This window comes from Schistocerca nitens, chromosome 5 (genome assembly GCF_023898315.1).
Source record: "Schistocerca nitens isolate TAMUIC-IGC-003100 chromosome 5, iqSchNite1.1, whole genome shotgun sequence".
Taxonomy (NCBI): Eukaryota; Metazoa; Arthropoda; class Insecta; order Orthoptera; family Acrididae; genus Schistocerca; species Schistocerca nitens.
In genome coordinates this window covers 215,343,835-215,362,983 of record NC_064618.1, presented here as the reverse complement: position 1 = coordinate 215,362,983, position 19,149 = coordinate 215,343,835, and positions in this window count along the sequence as shown.

Here is a 19,149-nt window from a genome sequence, read left to right as displayed (position 1 = left end):
CAATGTGTTAGATGCTCATAAAGACGCAAAGCACAGTATTCACCGTTTGCCCGCTAAGAGAGTCATATGTTCAGCAAAAAATGGTTCTGAGCGCTATGTGTCATCAGTCCCCTAGAACTTAGAACTACTTAAACCTAACTAACCTAAAGACATCACACACATCCATGCCCGAGGCAGGATTCGAACCTGCGACCGTAGCGGCCACGTAGTTCCAGACTGAAGCGCCTAGAACCGCTCGGCCACACCGGCCGGCCATATGTTCAGCTGTTTTTTTCTTTTAATTCCTTGCTCATTTATTACACCAGGTCAACCCATCTCGTGTAATTTATTTATATGTTAGATTAGAATGAAGTCATACAATGCTGATGTTAAAAGGCAAATACCAGGGCAAGCACCTTATATAATTCACTTGTTGTGAGCTCAAGGTGCCAATTCAATTCTATTTGTTGTGTTTGTATTTGATACTTTCTACAGCATCTGGCGACCCAAATTATTTATTTTTGTTTATCATTATTTGAATAATTTGTCAGTGATTGTTAAATGAAACTGATAAAATTTCAATAATTACTGCATGTGCCGTCTGATGCAGTTTCACTGAATAAACCACTTATATGTTGAATAGCACTCCTTTCGTTTCATTTATACAATTTAAATCAAAATTCACACCTCTTTCTCATTCCCAAACGAGGTATCTTGTAAACCATTTTGAAACATAATCCCTGCCCACACCATTACGGATCCTCTTCGATATCCGTTTCTTCCCACAATATTTCGATCCCTCCAGATGAGAATCCATCGAGAATCACTCTCCACTGTAAACTGGGACTCATGTGTGAAAACAACATTATCCTGCTCCTCCATCGGCCAGGTGGCATGGTGATGACTCCACTCTAGACGTTCCCTTCTGTGAAGACCCGTCAGAGGCAGGTATATAGCACGCCTCTGACAGTATAGGCCACTCTGCCGAAACCTTCTACATACCGATTTCCTCGGTAGAACACGTCCGGTGGATGCTGCGAGCTCAGATGCCAGTGCCGTGCAGTACGAAGGCTGTAGTGCCGGGCCCTTACAGCCAAATGACGGTCATCTCTTCTAAAGTCGCACGGGATCAGCCCTGCCCTCGTCTTCGGGATACAGGTTCGGTCCAAAAACAACAGAACGATTCACACAAAGCCATCGGGCCACGTTATTTTGCAGCTGTCCTACTTCTTTTCTTTTTATGGCCCCCACAGCAGAGAGTCTGGTAGGCATTTTCTCTGTGCCATACTGCACCGTCTGTGACTGTGTACACAGTGATTGTGGATGTGGAAACACTACCTGTTTCATAGGTGTCCTGGCGTCATCGTTGGCATGGTTGTCCATTGACTGAAATGCCATCTTCCACGCAAAACAAAATCGTACGGACATCTGGTTGATAGTTTGTACCATTACATCGTGAATTAGACACAGGACGGGGAAATAACGGTTTGTTGCTTTAATTTTGGGTACCAGTGTATAAATAAGTATGAAACCTTCTCAAAACTACCTCCTTTCGTTTCACTACTAAAAACACGTCCCGAAGACGAGCATGCATTCCCTTAGTAGAGATTGTACATTTGCACTGAACTGCTGAAACTGGGAGGAGGAAAAGAAAATTTCGGAGAATACATTTCGGTCCCACGAGTAGCTAGGGAAATAAGGGTCCACTTAGACAGAGCCTAGCGTGCCTAAGTAAGCCTTATACAACTGAGATGCTGCAGGTTCCCCAGACGACTGTTTGACCTCAACAGCCATGCATCTCACCAGTGCGCAGTACACCTTGAGACTGAGGAATTTTTTATAGATTTTTACTCCATCCTTGCGATCTGGGCTATAAAGTCAACATCCCCGTTCCCTGTGACACACAACGTTCCACCGTCGCTAGGCACGATGGTCGCTGAAGCACCCCCAGAGCTTAAGGTGACAGGGGACTGGCGGCGCTTATAAGACCCCCAGCTCAGCAACCCCAGGGTCGCCAAGCCAGTACCCAGCGAACGAATGCTGAGCCCCTGAGGGCTCAAACATTATTATTTAAAACGAAACTTCCTGGCAGATTAAAACTGTGTGCCCGACAGAGACTTGAACTCGGGACCTTTGCAAAGGTCCAGCACACAGTTTTAATCTGCTAGGAAGTTTCGTGTCATCGCACACTCCGCTGCATAGTGAAAATCTCATTCTGGATTATTATTTAATTTTGTTCTATTATATAAGTGTTGTGGAGAGACTGAATGAGTATGGAGAGCATACGTAAACTGTTCATATTCCGTTTTGTTAAAAACTATGTAAAATGTATGCGTGAGAAGGCACTTGTGCAGTCATGACTCATGTTAATTATGTCCTAATGTGTATGATTTTCTACAAAAGCAGCCAGAAAAAATGTTACGTCTTAAATCAGTTAGTACTTTATTTCTGGGGATAATTTATACCTTGTTTTATTTAAATTTTGTTTCGTACATTTCAGAATTTCTTTTATCTTTCTGTGATTTTATTGTTTGACTTCGGCATTACCGCGAGTATTTGAAGGCTGGAGCTACTCCGATTGGCTGACTAGATCATCAGCCAATAGAAATTGAGCAGTTCTCGCGCTTTCTGTAGTGCTTCGTGATACAATTTCTGGAAGTCGCTTGTGAACCGGTTTATTGCACAGATCAATGTGGAACGGCTGCATGTGAGTTTTTGTTAAGATGAAAGGAATTTTACGTTCTGTCAGTTCTGTTATCAAAATTGTAAAGAGATTTTTGTTTTGAACACTGTAGTGGAAGTCCATAAGTTTTAAGTGGTTTTGTTTGGAACTTCATTGCGTGTGAACTTTCTTATCGTACTTATAAACTCCGCGTGGCGTGTTCCGTGAACATCACGAGAAATTACGGCAAGCACTTCTTCTTAAGAAGCCCACTGAACGACTTGGCGCAGTAACTCGTGAACAACTGTAGGTCAGTGACCGTATAGGACGTGAAAATCATTCGGGTCGGACTGGTGAACTTCCGGCTGCTTTCGTGTGAAGAACTTCAGGTAAAAACAGTCATTAACGTGCATCAGTATTAGTTTAACAGTAAATACAGACTTGTTAGCCGTTTACAACATGTTTTGGAGGCAATAAAGCCTAATTGGTTGAACTTTAAAAAACTTTCAAGCAAATTATTTACAAACTTGCTATTTCTACCTCCAAGCTTGAACTATGCGGCCTTTGTTGGTTTGGTATTTAGTCGAATTTTCTTCAACGTTGCTTTTATTCGATGAACCAGTATTTACTAACGCAGAGTGAAAGAGGCAGATAACGAGAAACTTACCGAGGCAAGTGGGCTGAAGTGCTGGAGAACTTAACAACCTGTCCCAGCACACAGTACCTTGCCTTCCTTTCATTTCCTTTGTTGCTTCTTTGATATTTAGTTTAAACAGTATAGTAGAAAGAATGCGTCCCTGCCTATCACCTTTTTCATACGAGCGCTATCATTTTGGTCTTACATTGTCATTCTTTCCTATTGGTTCTTGTACATATTATGCACTGCAGAAAAAAGGATATTACACCTGGAAAGTCGACGTCGACTTTGATCCTTGATGACATATGCCACTTAGGAGATATTAGATGGCCGGCCGCGGTTGTCTCGCGGTTCTAGGCGCGCAGTCCGGAACCGCGTGACTGCTACGGTCGCAGGTTCGAATCCTGCCTCGGGCATGGGTGTGTGTGATGTCCTTAGGTTAGTTAGGTTTAAGTAGTTCTAAGTTCTAGGGGACTTATGACCTAAGATGTTGAGTCCCATAGTGCTCAGAGCCATTTGATATTAGATGTACTGAAAATGTTTTCAACGTCGTTCGTCTTCAGATAGCTACCAGAGTGGCTTCTGCGTCTACCCTTTAATAGGGAATGCTCACATTCAGAAAGCTCAGTGTGGCAGTGTGGTGCAGACGTGTAGGCAACCATGTCATAGAGACACATTCGTGCTTCCTACAGCGAACTGAACGAGTTTGAAACGGAACAAACTGTGGACTTCTAAGTGGCGGGATCTTCCTTCCCCAGAATTGCCACACAAGTTGAAACCGCTGCGTCAGCTGTGCAACAATGCTGGTATCAATGTTCAAGTGAACATTCACACACTCTGGGGACGTCCATGCGGCACAGACTCCCGCCAAGATCATCGTAATGTAAGGGCTTCAGTGGCAGATGGTACAGCTGCCACAGCAGAGATAAGAGGGCTTGTGAGCCCAGACGTGTCAACACCAATTGTTGCGAAACGGTTATTATCAGTGGGACTATGGGTACGCACACCTCTAGCCAGTCTTCCATTCACGCTGCAGCATCGACGTGCACAGCTCGACTACTTCCGTCAGAGGATCACTTGCGCCGTGGTCTTCAGCGATGAAAGCAGACTCTGCCTGCAGGAAAGTGATGGTCGTTTGCGGGTACGACGTAGATCTTGGGAGCGCTGTCTCGTAGAGTGTCAAACTTCTTTATTTATATTTTGTTTACTTGGACTGAAATAACTGAGAAGATGAAACTTCTTCATTTATTTAATTCTGAAACTGCTCAGTGAAACTGAACGTACTGAGCCTGCTTTCTCTTTACTTATTCTTATCATTTCAACACTGACCCACAATATCCTAGAGCAACGCAATCTGACTGCCCAAAAATGATAACCTGACTTCAAATAGCCCTGAATAAGAAGAAATCCTAACAATAACCCATACATATCATAAGTGACTTACCTCACAGAAAATCTTCATTACATGAACTACAGCAATGCAGCAAACACCAATACTGCCAGCTAAATAAAAGATTCTAATTACTGTAGTCTCTAACTACAAAGAGGAGTGTGCTTACAAGGGAACCTCCCCATCGTACCCCCCTCAGATTTAGTTATAAGTTGGCACAGTGGATAGGCCTTGAAAAACTGAACACAGATCAATCGAGAAAACAGGAAGAAGTTGTATGGAACTATGAAAAAAATAAGTAAAATATACAAACTGAGTAGCCCATGCGCAAGATAGGCAACATCAAGGATAGTATGAGCTCCTGAGCGCCGTGGTCCCGTGGTTAGCGTGAGCAGCTGCGGAACGAGAGGTCCTTGGTTCTAGTCTTCCCTCGAGTGAACAGTTTGCGTTCTTTATTTTCGCAAAGTTATGATCTGTCCGTTCGTTCATTAACGTCTCTGTTCACTGTAACAAGTTTCGTGTGTGTGTTTTTCGACAGCACCGCAAAACCATGCGATAAGTAGACGAAAGGACATGCCTCTCCAATGGGAAACGAAAACATTTGATCGCAGGGTCATAGGTCAGCCGATTCCTCCACAGGAAAACACGTCTGATATATTCTATACGACACTGTTGACGGCATGTGCGTCACATGACAGGAATATGTTGTCGACCCACATAACTTGTACTCTTGGCGAATGGGTAAAAATACTCTTCTACCTTGCCCGATTTAGGTTTTCTTGTGGATGTGATAATCACTCCCAAAAAAGAGATGAAAACATAAGAGTTTGTCACATAAACTGCAACAAATGAATGCAAAAGTTTCACAGTCACACAGTTTTCCCTGTGCTCTGTCAAAACATATGTTTTTAACGTTTTCAAATTTTTCCGTGTGTAGACCGTCAAATCCTGCATATGTCCAAGCAAATCTGAAAATGTCCTGGAATTTTGGAGAACGAAGTTGATTGTGTGTGAGTGCCTGAACTTTGATAATTTTCTGAAAATAAAAAATTAAAATTTTCACCCGAGGGAAGATTTGAACCAAGGACCTTTGGTTCCGCAGTTGTTAACGCTAATCACGGGACCACGGCGCTCCTTCGCTGTTAATAGCCTTGATGTTGCATATCTTGCGCATGGGTTACTCAGTTTGTATATTTTGCTTATTTTTTTCATGGTTCCAGACAACTTCTTCCTGTTTTCTCGATTGATCTGTGTTCAGTTTTTCAAGGTCTATCCGCTGTGGCAACTTATAACTAAATCTGAGGGGGGTGCGATGGGGAGGTTCCCTTGTTAGCAAAGTAAAGATTTTGTTGCAGAGCAAACAATGTATTTAGCAGATTTCACCTCAATCAAATGACAACCACTTCAAAAAAAATTATGTAATCATCAGTAATAAATCTCCATGACGGAAACACATTCAGACCGCCCGCTCACGCTAATAATGCAAACCTCAGACGCTGTTAATTATTAGCCTCTAACCCCCATCACTGCTGAGTACTCACTCCCAACTTCCATCACTGCTGGCTGTTCACCTTCAAGTGCGAGTCCAACCAGCGACAGAGAGTCTCTTGCAGACTTATTAATGTAGAGCGCTACTTAGCGCTGCCAACATACGAACACATGAACAGCCTACTTACAATTGCATTCGTCCAAGACACACTGCCCCCGCCCCCAGGGACTTATAGTCCAAGTGCGATAAGCTACAAACCTCTTTCACCTATCGTGATTCTGGAGGGGAAACGAACCAGCGCTCTGTGTGTGCAGAATGTTGTTAAACCCATTCATTTGCCGTTCTTGCAACAGGGACGTGGTGTGTTGCTCCAACAGCATAATGCTCGCAAACACACTGCCAGTGAAACTCAACGTTCTCTGTAAGGCGTGCAACAACTTCCCTGGCGAGCACGATCTCCGTACTTGTCTCCAATCGATCACGTGTGGGATGTGATGGGACGAGAAGTGACTCGTGCGACACGTCAACCAACATCTCTTACAGCAGTACGTGAACAGGTCGAGCAGTCGTGGGAAAACGTATTCCAGGACAATACTCTCCATCTGTACTATCGACTAGATGCGTGCATTGCCGCCCGTGGAGGGTATACCGCATATTTGTATGGGTGTTCAGCGTGGTATTTCAGAACCGCTTGTCTTTTTGATCTGTAAATGTAATCATTTCATGTAATCCACATGCACTGTCACAACAACAGATCTGTAGTGAATTAGAGACCTTTAAACGGATGTGCTAATTTTTCTCTGGCAGTGTATGCCATCCATCTTTAGGATTGATTTCAAGTATTTTGCACCATTCTGCACTGTCGAAAATCAAAAGAAACCGTTAGATCTGTCTCTCTGGTTCCCCAGAGTGTCATGCTGATTAGCGGGTAATCTGTTATTCGTACAGCTCTTAGCTTAACTCCATGGTTAATGGTGTGCCCGAACATTACTGTATTACTTTCATCTTCTGCAATCTCTTGCCTCTGAACTGTCAAAATACTAGTAATAGTAAGACACCCGACCATTGCCGATATCAGCAAGCATGTCCGCACACAGGTGGCGGGAGCGTAGCTGTACATTTCGTACTGCAGGATTGCACCACGATTTTTCGGGAGATTCAAATTTTGTCAGCAAAACGGCTTTATGACGAAGACAAGTCATTGAACCTCAGGCCAAATCAACTCAGCAACAAGTTCCTTTAGCTGAGGAAAAGTTCTACAACATTTCTCGACTTTTTGCTGGAATTATAGGTCAGCTAATGGTAACTTGTGCCATTCCAATCACCGGAAGTGCGCTTACGCACATTATCTTCACTTGCAGAATCCTCCAGATTTACAAGCTAACAATACGAACAGGCAGCTGAAAAAACAAAAAGTCGATTACATTTTGAATTTTTGCGTGCATTAAGGACCGCTTTCCGTACTATGATTTGTGTGGCAGCTTTCATTGGATGATTACAGACCTCAGGTGAAGAAAGCAGTTGTATAAAATTGATATTTTGTGGAGAAAAGAATTACAAATCTTGGTTAATGCAAGAACAGATTGGGATACTTAGGCTTGAAAGGCACTTGCTTTCGCAGCCATGTTTTACAGACAAATTTAATCCCAGGTGTTGATACACGGCCAGCAGTAGGTGGTTGCTTGAGGAGTGTAAGGACCAGACAGTGGTGAATATGGGTATTATTGCTAACAATAACATTTTTTTTTTAATTTATAGAGTAAACACCTGCGGATTTTTATTCTATAAATGTCGTTAGTTGTGAATGTTCACTTCACCTGCTCAAATATTTTGTACAGTTGATTCAGTTTCCCGGTGCTTCGATATGTAGATAATATGATGAAAGTTTTGACTAAACAACTACAAAGACCAGCAACATCGATACAGTAAGCCTACTCACCAGTGACACGTCGGAGACACTATTAAAACCCTGCTGTTGCCCACTAGTCTAGACGCGAAGCAACAGACACTGGTCGGATAACGCAACCACTGGACACTTCTAAAACACATAGGCGGAAATATCTTAAGACACATATAACAAAGGTAAATACAAGGGACAATAGAGACTGTTCACAAATCAAATAATTTAAAAAAGAGATGAGTTGCGCATCTTTAAAAAATGGAAAAAAAGAAACTCTCAGTATTGAGGTGATGGCTTACACAAAAATCAAAGCCCTTCCTTAAAATAAAACTAATCAATAAATTTCAAGTAATAGCCAAGTGCCAAGTTCGCAGCATTACACCCGACCTCTACAGTAACATGTATGAACAGTGACAGTCATTAACAGTCATTAACGTCTGGGAAAATTTGAAACTGAACAACTTCTTCCGTGGCCACAGTTTGCTGACCAAGCAGAAAAACATAACTTGCAAAACAGATTATTAACAGCACACAAACTATTCTAGACCCGGAAGCAATGTTACGTAAGAAAGGTCAGATTAAACTTTGGCATATAACAATAATACACTCCAAATGAGCCTCAGAAACAATTATTAAACGCTAAAAACAAGATAAACCTATTAACAAATGTGTACTAGGAGAGACGGAGCCGCACTACACATCAAAACTCTGAACCTCTTGATGCCTTACAGTTAATACAGATTTAGTCAAAAACACTTACAAGGGGAGGTCGCCAATTGTGAAATTCAGATTCGATTCATACTACGCATAATAAAAGCTCATGGCCAGAGGTGTAATGTGGCAAAGCACGAAGATGCACTTCTCAGCCGTTGTCGAGAAAATCGACAGTTAAAAGGAACCGTTGCAGTGAAATACTCTCTACGATTAATAATTTTGTACAGCGTCGTGGCGCAACGGTAAGCGCTCGGGTTCGTAATCCGAAGGTCGCCGGATCGAATCTCGCGCCATGCAACATTTTTTTTATTATTAGTTTTTTGTAATTCAAATATAATGAATTGCTTATGCATGTTGGTGAAGGCGGATCGCTCTCCAATTGTACCGCCTCCATTTTTCCGTTTTTTTAAAAGGGTGTACCAAAGCTCTCTCGTCCGCACTGATTTTCGTTGATGTTATAAGTTGCGCTAGGGACCGCATCTACCTTCTTTCGAAGTTAGCAGGCAACTACGCTGTTATGCGGCGGCTCGTTTCGGCCCATTCAACATCTGTCCTTCAAGTGTAACGAGCGAGTAACGGAGTTTGTATTTCATACCTGCCACGGCAAATTTGTGTTCGTGGGGTCTCTATTCTAATTCGAACGTTTGACTTACGCTATACGTATTCGTTTCGGAATATCGTTTCTACGTCTTCCGTTAACTATACGTGGTTAACATTATGAAGACAATAACATTTGTGAAATACAACTTTCTTTGCGGAAAACATAATGATGTTCGAAGTCGCCAGTTTTTCCACGACAAACGAGTTTCAACAACTTATTATATGCATAATTGTTGCAACTGATTGCCAGGAATTATATATATATATATATATATATATATATATATATATAAATTACAACAAACAAATACTAAAAAAAAAAGGTTGCACGGCGCAAGATTCGATCCGGCGATCTTCGGATTACGAACCCGAACGCTTACCGCTGCGCCACGACGCTGTAGTAAATTATTAATCGTAGAGAGTATTTCACTGTAACGGTTTCTTTTAACTGTCGATTTTCTCGACAACGGCTGAGAAGTGCATCTTGGTGCTTTGCCACATTACACCTCTGGCCATGAGCTTTTATTATGCGCAGTATGAATCGAATCTGAATTTCACAATTGGCGGCCTCCCCTTGTTAGTGCAGTTTAAGGTGGCTGACACGAAGATGCAATTCAGAAAAATTACTAAATGCCGTTCTCACAACATTTCCGCCACAACTAGACGCCATGCCATAATTATTTCACTTCGGGTCACACAAAACAGCCGAGCGGGCGAGATTTAACGCCCTCATTCGGTATGTGTTTTGCCAGCGGTCTGCCGGTGATAGCAGAGTCGCATAGGTGTGGTGGCTGCACCTTCACAGCCGATGGTTCCCTCCTCCGAGAGCTGCTGCCCACACGATCTCCTATCTGCATTCGGATGATCAGGCGCTGGCGATCTGATGCACTCCACGCTCCAAGTCGGGCTTGGCGTCGGTAGCCAGATGAAACCGTGCTGCCTCGAATGCCAGAGGCGCACTACCCCTGTGGTCGGCAGCTGGACTCTGCCGTCTCGTTGCGTACGATCAGCGTGCTCGCGGAATGTCGGTGGCGAACGTTGGACTCATAAGGGCACCGCGCGGCCTCGGAAATTCAGTTCGGGATGAGACTTCGCAGCTTACAAGGGAACCTCCCCATCGCACCCCCCTCAGATTTAGTTATAAGTTGGCACAGGGATAGGCCTTGAAAAACTGAACACAGATCAATCGAGAAAACAGGAAGAAGTTGTGTGGAACTATGAAAAAATAAGCAAAATATACAAAATGAGTAGTCCACGCGCAAGGTAGGCAACATCAAGGTAAGTGTCAGCTTACGAGCGCCGTGGTCCCGTGGTTAGCGTGAGCAGCTGCGGAACGAGAGGTCCTTGGTTCAAATCTTCTCTAGACTGTAACGTTTAATTTTTTATTTTCAGATAATTATCAAAGTTCAGGCACTCACACATAATCAACTTCGCTCTCCAAAATTCCAGTACATGTTCAGATTTGCTTGGACACATACAGGATTTGACGGCCTACGCACGGAAACATTTGAAAACGTAAAAAACATATGTTTTGACAGAGCACAGGGAAAACTGTGCGACTCTGAAACTGTTGCATTCATTTGTTGCAGTTTATGTGACAAACTCTTATGTTTTCATAACTTTTTTCGGAGTGATTATCCCATCCACAAGAAAACCTAAATCGGGCAAGGTAGAAGAGTATTTTTACCCATTCGCCAAGTGTGCAAGTTAGGTGGATCGACAACATATTCCTGTCATGTGACGCACATGCCGTCACCAGTGTCGTAAAGAATGTATCAGACGTGTTTTCCTGTGGAGGAATCGGTTGACCTATGACCTTGCGATCAAATGTTTTCGGTTCCTATTGGAGAGGCACGTCCTTTCGTCTACTAATCGCACGGTTTTGCGGTGCGGTCGCAAAACACAGACACTAAACTTATTACAGTGAACAGAGACGCCAATGAATGAACGGACAGATCGTAACTTAGCGAAAATAAAGAAAGTAAAATTTTCACACGAGGGAGGACTCGAACCAAGGACCTCTCTTTCCAGACTTGCTCCTTGATGTGGCCTATCTCGCACATGGACTACTCAGTTTGTATATTTTGCTTATTTTTTCATAGTTCCACACAACTTCTTCCTGCTTTTTCGATTGATCTGTGTTCAGTTTTTCAAGGCCTATCCACTGTGTCAATTTATAACTAAATCTGAGGGGGGTGCGATGGGGAGGTTCCCTTGTTAGTAGTATACGTTAAGGACGTCCACCCATAAAAGGTGTAAAGATCCCGAGAAAAAGCTTACAGCTCATATACCGATCAATTTACACTCAGGTGACAAAAGTATTGCGATAGCGACACCTACATGTATATAGATGGCAGTGATATCATTTACACAAGATATAAAAGGGCAGTGCACTAGCCGACCTGTCATCGGTACGGTGTTTCATGAAAACGTGTTCGACTTGATTATGGCCGCTAGATGGGAACGCAGAATGGTAGTTGGAGCTGGTCGCATGGGACATTCCATTTCGGAAATCGTTAGGGAATTTCATATTTAGAGATCCATAGTGTCAAGAGCGTGTCGAGAATATAGAACTACAGGCTTTACCTCTCACCACGGACAACACAGTGCATGCGTCCTTCACCTAACGAGTGAGAGTAGTGGCTTCTGCTTGTAGTTGTCAGAGTTAACAAACAAGCAACAATGCGTGTAGTAGCGGTGGGACGTACGGCGAACGTATTGCTTAGGACGGTGTGGCGATATTTGGCAATAACGAGCTATGGCAGCAGATGACCAACGCGAGTTCTTTTGTTACCAGCACACCGCGACATCGTCTGCAGCGCCTTTTCTGGGCTTGTGACCATATCCCTTGGACCTAGAGGACTAGAAAACTGTGGGTTGTTTAGATGAGTCCCGAAATCAGTCAGTAAGAGCTGATGGTACGGTTCGAGTGTGGTGCAGACCCCACGGGAGCCACGGACCTAAGTTGTGAACAAGACACTGTGAAAGCTTGTGGTAGCTCCATAATGGTGTGCGCTGTATTTACATGAAATGGACTTGATCCTGGCTATGTTGGGCTGTATCAGGACCATTTGTGGCTCTTCACGGACTTCATGTTCCCATTTCCGATGGAAATTTTGCAGATGACAATGTGCCATGTCAACGAGCCACTGTTATTTGCGACTGCTTTGAAGAACATTCTGGACCATTTGAGCGAACATGAATCCAATTCAGCATTCACGTAACCTAATCGAGAGGTCAGTTCGTGCTCAAAATTCTGCACCGGCAACATTCCGCAGTTATGGACGGCCATAGAGGCAGCTCGGCTCAATATTTCTGCAGGGGACTTCCAATTAATTGTTGAGTCCATGTCACATCGAGCTACTGCACTAGGATGGGCAAAAGGAAGTCGGACACGATATTAGGAGGTATCCCATGATTTCTTATCCTCAGTGTATGTTGGAACTAAATGAATTCGAATGTGAAAAATTGTTTTTCCTCTTTATTGTACCGCACTTTTTTTTGTGTCATCGTCCTTCTGATCGGTTTGGTGCGGCCCGCCACATTCTGTCTTATTCCTCACGTTGTACCCTCTACAGTTCCCTCTAATACCAAGGAAGCTATTCCGTGATGATTTAACAGAGGTCTTATCATCCTGTTCCTTATTCTTGTCTGTGTTTTCCATACGTTCCTTTCCTTGCCGATTCTGCGGAGAATCTCCTCATTCCTTACCGTATCAGTCCACCTAATTTTCAACATTCGTCTGTAGCACCATGTCTCAAATACTTCGCTTTTCTCCTTTTCCGGATTTCGCAGGGTCCATATTTACTATCATACAGCACTGTGCTTCAAACGTACATTCTCAGAAATTTTTTCATCAAATTAAGACCTAACTTTGATACTGGTGGACTTCTGTTTTCCAGGAAAGCCCGTTTTGCCAATTTCAGCCTGCTTTTTATATCCTCTTTGCTCCGTCCATCATGTGTTATTTTGCCGCTTAGGTAGCAGAATTCCTTAACTTCATCTACTTTGTGATCACCAATCCTGATGTTAAGTTTTTCGCTGCTCTCATCTCTGCAAGTCCTCATTGCTTTCGTCTTTCTTCAATTTATTTTTAGGCCACATTCTGTATTCATTAGACTGCATTGCATTCAACATATCCTGTAATTCTTTTTCACTTTCACTGAGGATAGCAATGCCAGCAGCGAATCTTAAAACTGACATTGTTTCACGATGAATCTTAATTCCACTTTTGAACCTGTTTTTAATTTCCGCCATGGCTTCTCCGAGGTATAGACTGAACAGCAGGCGCGAAAGACGACATGTATGTCTTACATCCTTTCCAATCCGTTCACTTCGTTCTTGGCCATCCACTCTTATTGTTCCCTCTTGGTTCTTGTGCATACTGTATGTCCCCTTCAGTCCCTACAGCTTATTCCTGTTTTCCTCAGGATTTCGAACAAATGGTTCAAATGGCTCTGAGCACTATGCGACTTAACTTCTGAGGTCATCAGTCTCCTAGAACTTAGAACTAATTAAACCTAACTAACCTAAGGACATCACACACATCCATGTCCGAGGCAGGATTCGAACCTGCGACCGTAGCGGTCGCTCGGTTCCAGAGTGTAGCGCCTAGAACCGCACGGCCACTCCGGCCGGATTTATTTCGAACAGCTTGCACCATTTGACATTGGCGAACGCCTTTTCCAGAACGACAAATACTACAAACGTTTCTTAATTATTCTTCAATGTTACTTCCATTATCAGCCACAACGTCACAGCTGCCTTTCTGGCGCCTTTACCTTTCCTGACGCCAAACTGATCGTCATCTAATAGATCCTCAGTTTTATTTTCCATTCTTCTGTATATTACTCTTGTCAGCATCTTGGATGCATCACATGTCAAGCTGATTGTGCAATAATTCTCGCACTTGTTGGCTCTTGCTATTTCCAAACTGTGTATATGATGGTTTTCCGGAAGTCTGATTGTGCACTGCCATTCTCATAAATTCTACACACCAACGTGAATAGCGTTTTATTGCCACTTCCCCCAATGATTTTAGCTCCGTCCCCCCCCCCCCTCCCCAATGACTTAAGAAGTTCCGGTGGAGTATTATCTCTCTTCCCCCATATTTGGTCTTAAATCTTCAAATTCTCTTTTTAATTCTGATTCTGATACTGGATCTCCTATCTCCTATAAGTGGACTCCTGGTACTTCTTCTATCACATCAGGTAGACAATTCTTCCATCTCATAGACGTCTTCAATGCACTCTTTCCACCAGTCTGCTCTCTCTCTCTCCTGCATTTAACTGTGGCATTCCCATCGCACTCTTAACGCTACCACCTTCCTTTTAATTTCACCGAAGATTGTTTTGACTTCTCTGTAAGCTAAGTCAACACTTCCACAATCATTTCTTTTTCGATTCCTTCACATTTTTCATGCAACCATTTTGCCTTATCTTCCCTTCACACCCTGTTTATTTCATTCTTAAGTGACCTTTATTTCTGCAATCCTGAATTTCCATGAACATTTTTATACTTCCTTCTTTCGCCGATCAATTGAAGTGTTTCATCTGTTGCCCATGATTTCTTCGCATTTTCGTTAATTGTACCTAAGCTTTTCTCTCCAACTTTTGTGGATGTTCCTTCCAGAGATGTCCAGGCAACTGAACTGCCTACTGACGTATTCCTTACTGCAGTATCTATAGCTCAAAGAACTTCAAGCGTATCTTTTCATTCTTTAGCACTTCCGTATGCCACTTCTTTTCTTGTATGTTATTTCTTCCTGACTAGTCTCTTAAACTTCAGCCCACTCTTCATCATTCCCAATTGCGATCTGAGTCTGTATCTGCCCCTGGGTATGCTTTACAGCCCAATAATTTATTTCGGAATCTCCGCCTGATAATGATCTAATGAAACTAAAATCCTCATCTCCCGGCCTTTTCCAATTGTTCTTCCTTCTCTTATGATTCTTTAATACAGTATTCGCTATATAATCTTAAAATTATGGTAGAACTCAATCAGTCTCTCTCCTCTCTCATTCCTACTACCAAGCCCACGTTCTCCTGTAATCCTTTATTCTACTCATTCCTATATAGCCGCGTTCCAACACTGGTGCTAGCTTCCCTAGGAAGTTCAAACGTCTGACATTCCACTCCCCTACTCATAGAACATTATCGTTTCGTTGTTTATTCAGTATTTTCCTCGTGGTCGCCTGCCGTTGACAGTCCACTCACAGACATTCGAATTGGGAACTAGTCTTTAGCCAGTGGATAATCATACAGTTTTTCAATGACATGCCACATGTTCAGTCGGTTCCATTATGTACTGCATGCTCATGGAGTTGATCATTCCTGGTTCTCCGCTCTTTTAGGGTAACTGCCCACCTCAAAGACCTCTGTCCGCTTCACCGCCTTGTTTCACAAGGCCATTGTCAGAATCTGGGTGCACTACTAACGGCAAAACGCAGTCCGAGACAATATTAGGAAATATCCTATGACACACACAGTGGTTACGGTTACTACAAGCCACACCACAAGTTGGGAAATGGGGCCAAATTTCTAGTAGTTTGCTGTCGAGTTGAGATTTTCACACACAAGTGTTTTATTCATATCTTACAGAAACTAGCAGTACGGCAATAAACAGCCTTTTAAACACGCCGCTAACGGCAATCAAGTAATTTATAGCAATACTACAATTTTTTAAAAAAAATTCTTTTTTTTAAAAAAAATGGAAGTAACAGTACGGCAATAAACAACCTTTCAAAACACGTCGCTAACGGCAATCAAGTCATTTATAGCAATACAACAGTTTAAAAATTAAAACACACACACACACACACACACACACACACACACACACACACACACACACACACACACACACAGAAGCTAACAGTACGGCAATAACAGCCTTTCAAAACACGCCGCTAACGGCGATCAAGTAATTTATAGCAATGCAACAGTTTAAAAAATTTAAAGAACATTAGTAAACAGGCTACTAAAGTAAATACAGAACTTTGTTAATAACGTACGGTGAAGTAGTGAAGCTACCAATACCGTCATTAAAAAAATCAAAGGTCTCAGCAAACATACGATTAATGGCAATAAAGGGATGGAGGAATTTAAAAAGTTTTTAAACAAAAGTGTTCTGGAATATCGTTAGAACATAACAGATATGACGGACCCGTGTAAGGCGGCCACAAATCACCCACTCAGGGATGCTCCGGCTAGGCAGAATACTGCCCAATTTAAATACCCCCGTAAACACAATTGCCACTCTCAGGCTGGTCACTGCACCGACTTTTAGCCAGCGAAAACTTGTAATAAGATGGCTTAACTTGCTGACAGAATTAGAGCTAACCTCGTGCAAGGAAACATTACACCACACAGTCCTGAATGAGCGACCACATGATCAACCAACAAGAAGCATGAACTTACTCATAACACACTACAAAATAGCGAAACAATTAAACTGCCAAAACTACACCTCCCATCGGACAGTAACGAGAGGAGCAGGAAAGATCACTGTCTTCAATTACACCGGTTCCGGGGACAGGAAACCCGATCGCCGGAGGCCACAAGGCAGAAGAGACACTGGTTACGCAAACTTATTACTTAATCATTAAACGGAGGACTTAAAGAAGCTTGTTAACGTCCCACCAAGGTGAAATGAACAACAACTACTCGTGGGGTGATTCTGTAAACAACCAACCCGCGGGGAGCTCTTCTGTCAACTCCACCCGCTCGTTAAACACAACCGACATACATCACGTGGCGACTCGGTACAACCGACCACGCCTGGTCCGCGCTGGCGAGCCACACTGCCCTCCCGTGTCCACCAGACTCTCTGAGCGCACGCCCCTACTGCCGCGCCACCACACGAAGTTACCACCGGTCAAAGATCTCACTTCCACCATAACAGTTTCCCGGAAGCAAAAACGCAGATATCGATAGCAGAGGGAAAAAAGGCAACCAAGCAGCCACTTAATGACAGACAACATATCAAACAAACATGTCAGGAGAAGAAAAGGAAAACCAATGCAATTTAAACACAAGGTGTAGCACGAGTCGATACACGTCTCATCCTATAATTTTTATCACCTCAATTTACATGTGTCGGCAGCACAGCGAAATGGCTGTGTCTGTGGCGGACTCGCTTGCCGCGCGGGCGATCGACGTTGGATCGTGCCGTCTGGTAAATTTTTATTTTTATTTTTATTTTTAACTGTTTAATAGTTATGACAACTTTCAAATCAAGTTAATGACCTAAGATATCAAACAAACATGTCAGGCGCGGGCGATCGACGTTGGATCGTGCCGTCTGGTAAATTTTTATTTTTATTTTTATTTTTAACTGTTTAATAGTTATGACAACTTTCAAATCAAGTTAATGACCTAAGATATTATCATCCGAAGCTAACGACAGGACTTTGTATAGACATTCCCAACCGTTTTTAAAGTCTTATGTGGGGAAAGAATACTTTCTATTAATTATTGACGCTTGGATAGAACAAGCAAATCCTGAATTACATGGGCTAAATCTTTCAGGATGACAGGAAATTACCGACATGTAAAATGAAAGTGATTCCTCCAAAACTGTACTCCGTTTTTCGATCTTGTGATAGCCATCATTATAGAGAGGTAAAAATCCTCATAAAGCGTACAAAAAATTGCGCTTATCTGATTGAAAATAACAGGGAAATAAATTCCCGTGAAGACTGTATAAAAATACAACCAATAGTGCATGATCAATTGTCATCCCCATTTTTAATGAAATGATCTGCTATGCCTGGCAAGCTTCCAAGCTTTCTGATGAATGTTAACTGAATATATTTTACAACAGATCTTTTTAAAAAAAGGTTGTTCGTGTGAACAAAAACGTCGTTCATAAATCGTGGAAGATAACGAAACATTTCTGGTTTTATTGTTTTTATAATAACTATCATTCTGGTGCTTGTATGTAAAGTACTAAATTGACAAATAAGGACGACACTGGAATAAATTTTAAATAAATAAGAAGCTATCCGAAATTTTGTTACAGTGGTAATCAAAATTTTAATTTATCTCCATTAAAACACATGTGAAATTATTCAGCTTGTTTTAAAAAAAAATTAAAGGTAGGATCGAACCCGGACGTTCCACGAGGCAAGCAAGTTTGCTATATGGGCAGCCATCTCACTGTGTTGCCGTAGTGTATACATTGATAGGTATACGAGTTGCACGAAAGCTTAAGGGCACTTTCCCTCGGAATCTGGCTACTGCGTGTTACAATTTTTATGGATGGACACCTTTGAGGTATACTACTAACCCGCCAAGTTTCATTCCGAACCGTATTTTCGAGGTCTTAGAGTCCAGCTGTCAGTCGCAAGAAGCGGCCTCGGACCACGCCCTCCGATCTCCCGTCACACTAAAAGAGCTCGGCGTGTGCCATGCGCCCCCCACGCTTCCCCTTATCCTAGCCCCGAATGCTCTGAGCAGTAAAACCTGTGGAACTCAGAAGCGTGGCGCGAGCTGTAAGTCCTCGCGGCACAGCTCGTATATCTCGAAACCTGTAAACTTAAAACTGATCACACCTGCAGATCTTATAAAGAAACTACTGGACAACAAGAACACAAAATGATTCATTAACTAGCTGCATGAAAAGATCAGATGCTGCTTCGGTGGTGTCCCCATATCGATTGCACACTGCACGCCGCGCACTACTCGCATTTCTGCGGAAGAAGATCCATTTAAAAAGTCCGCCAGCGCAACACAAAAGCACCTCATACCTATCTCCCCCCTCCCTTCCCCAGATCTCC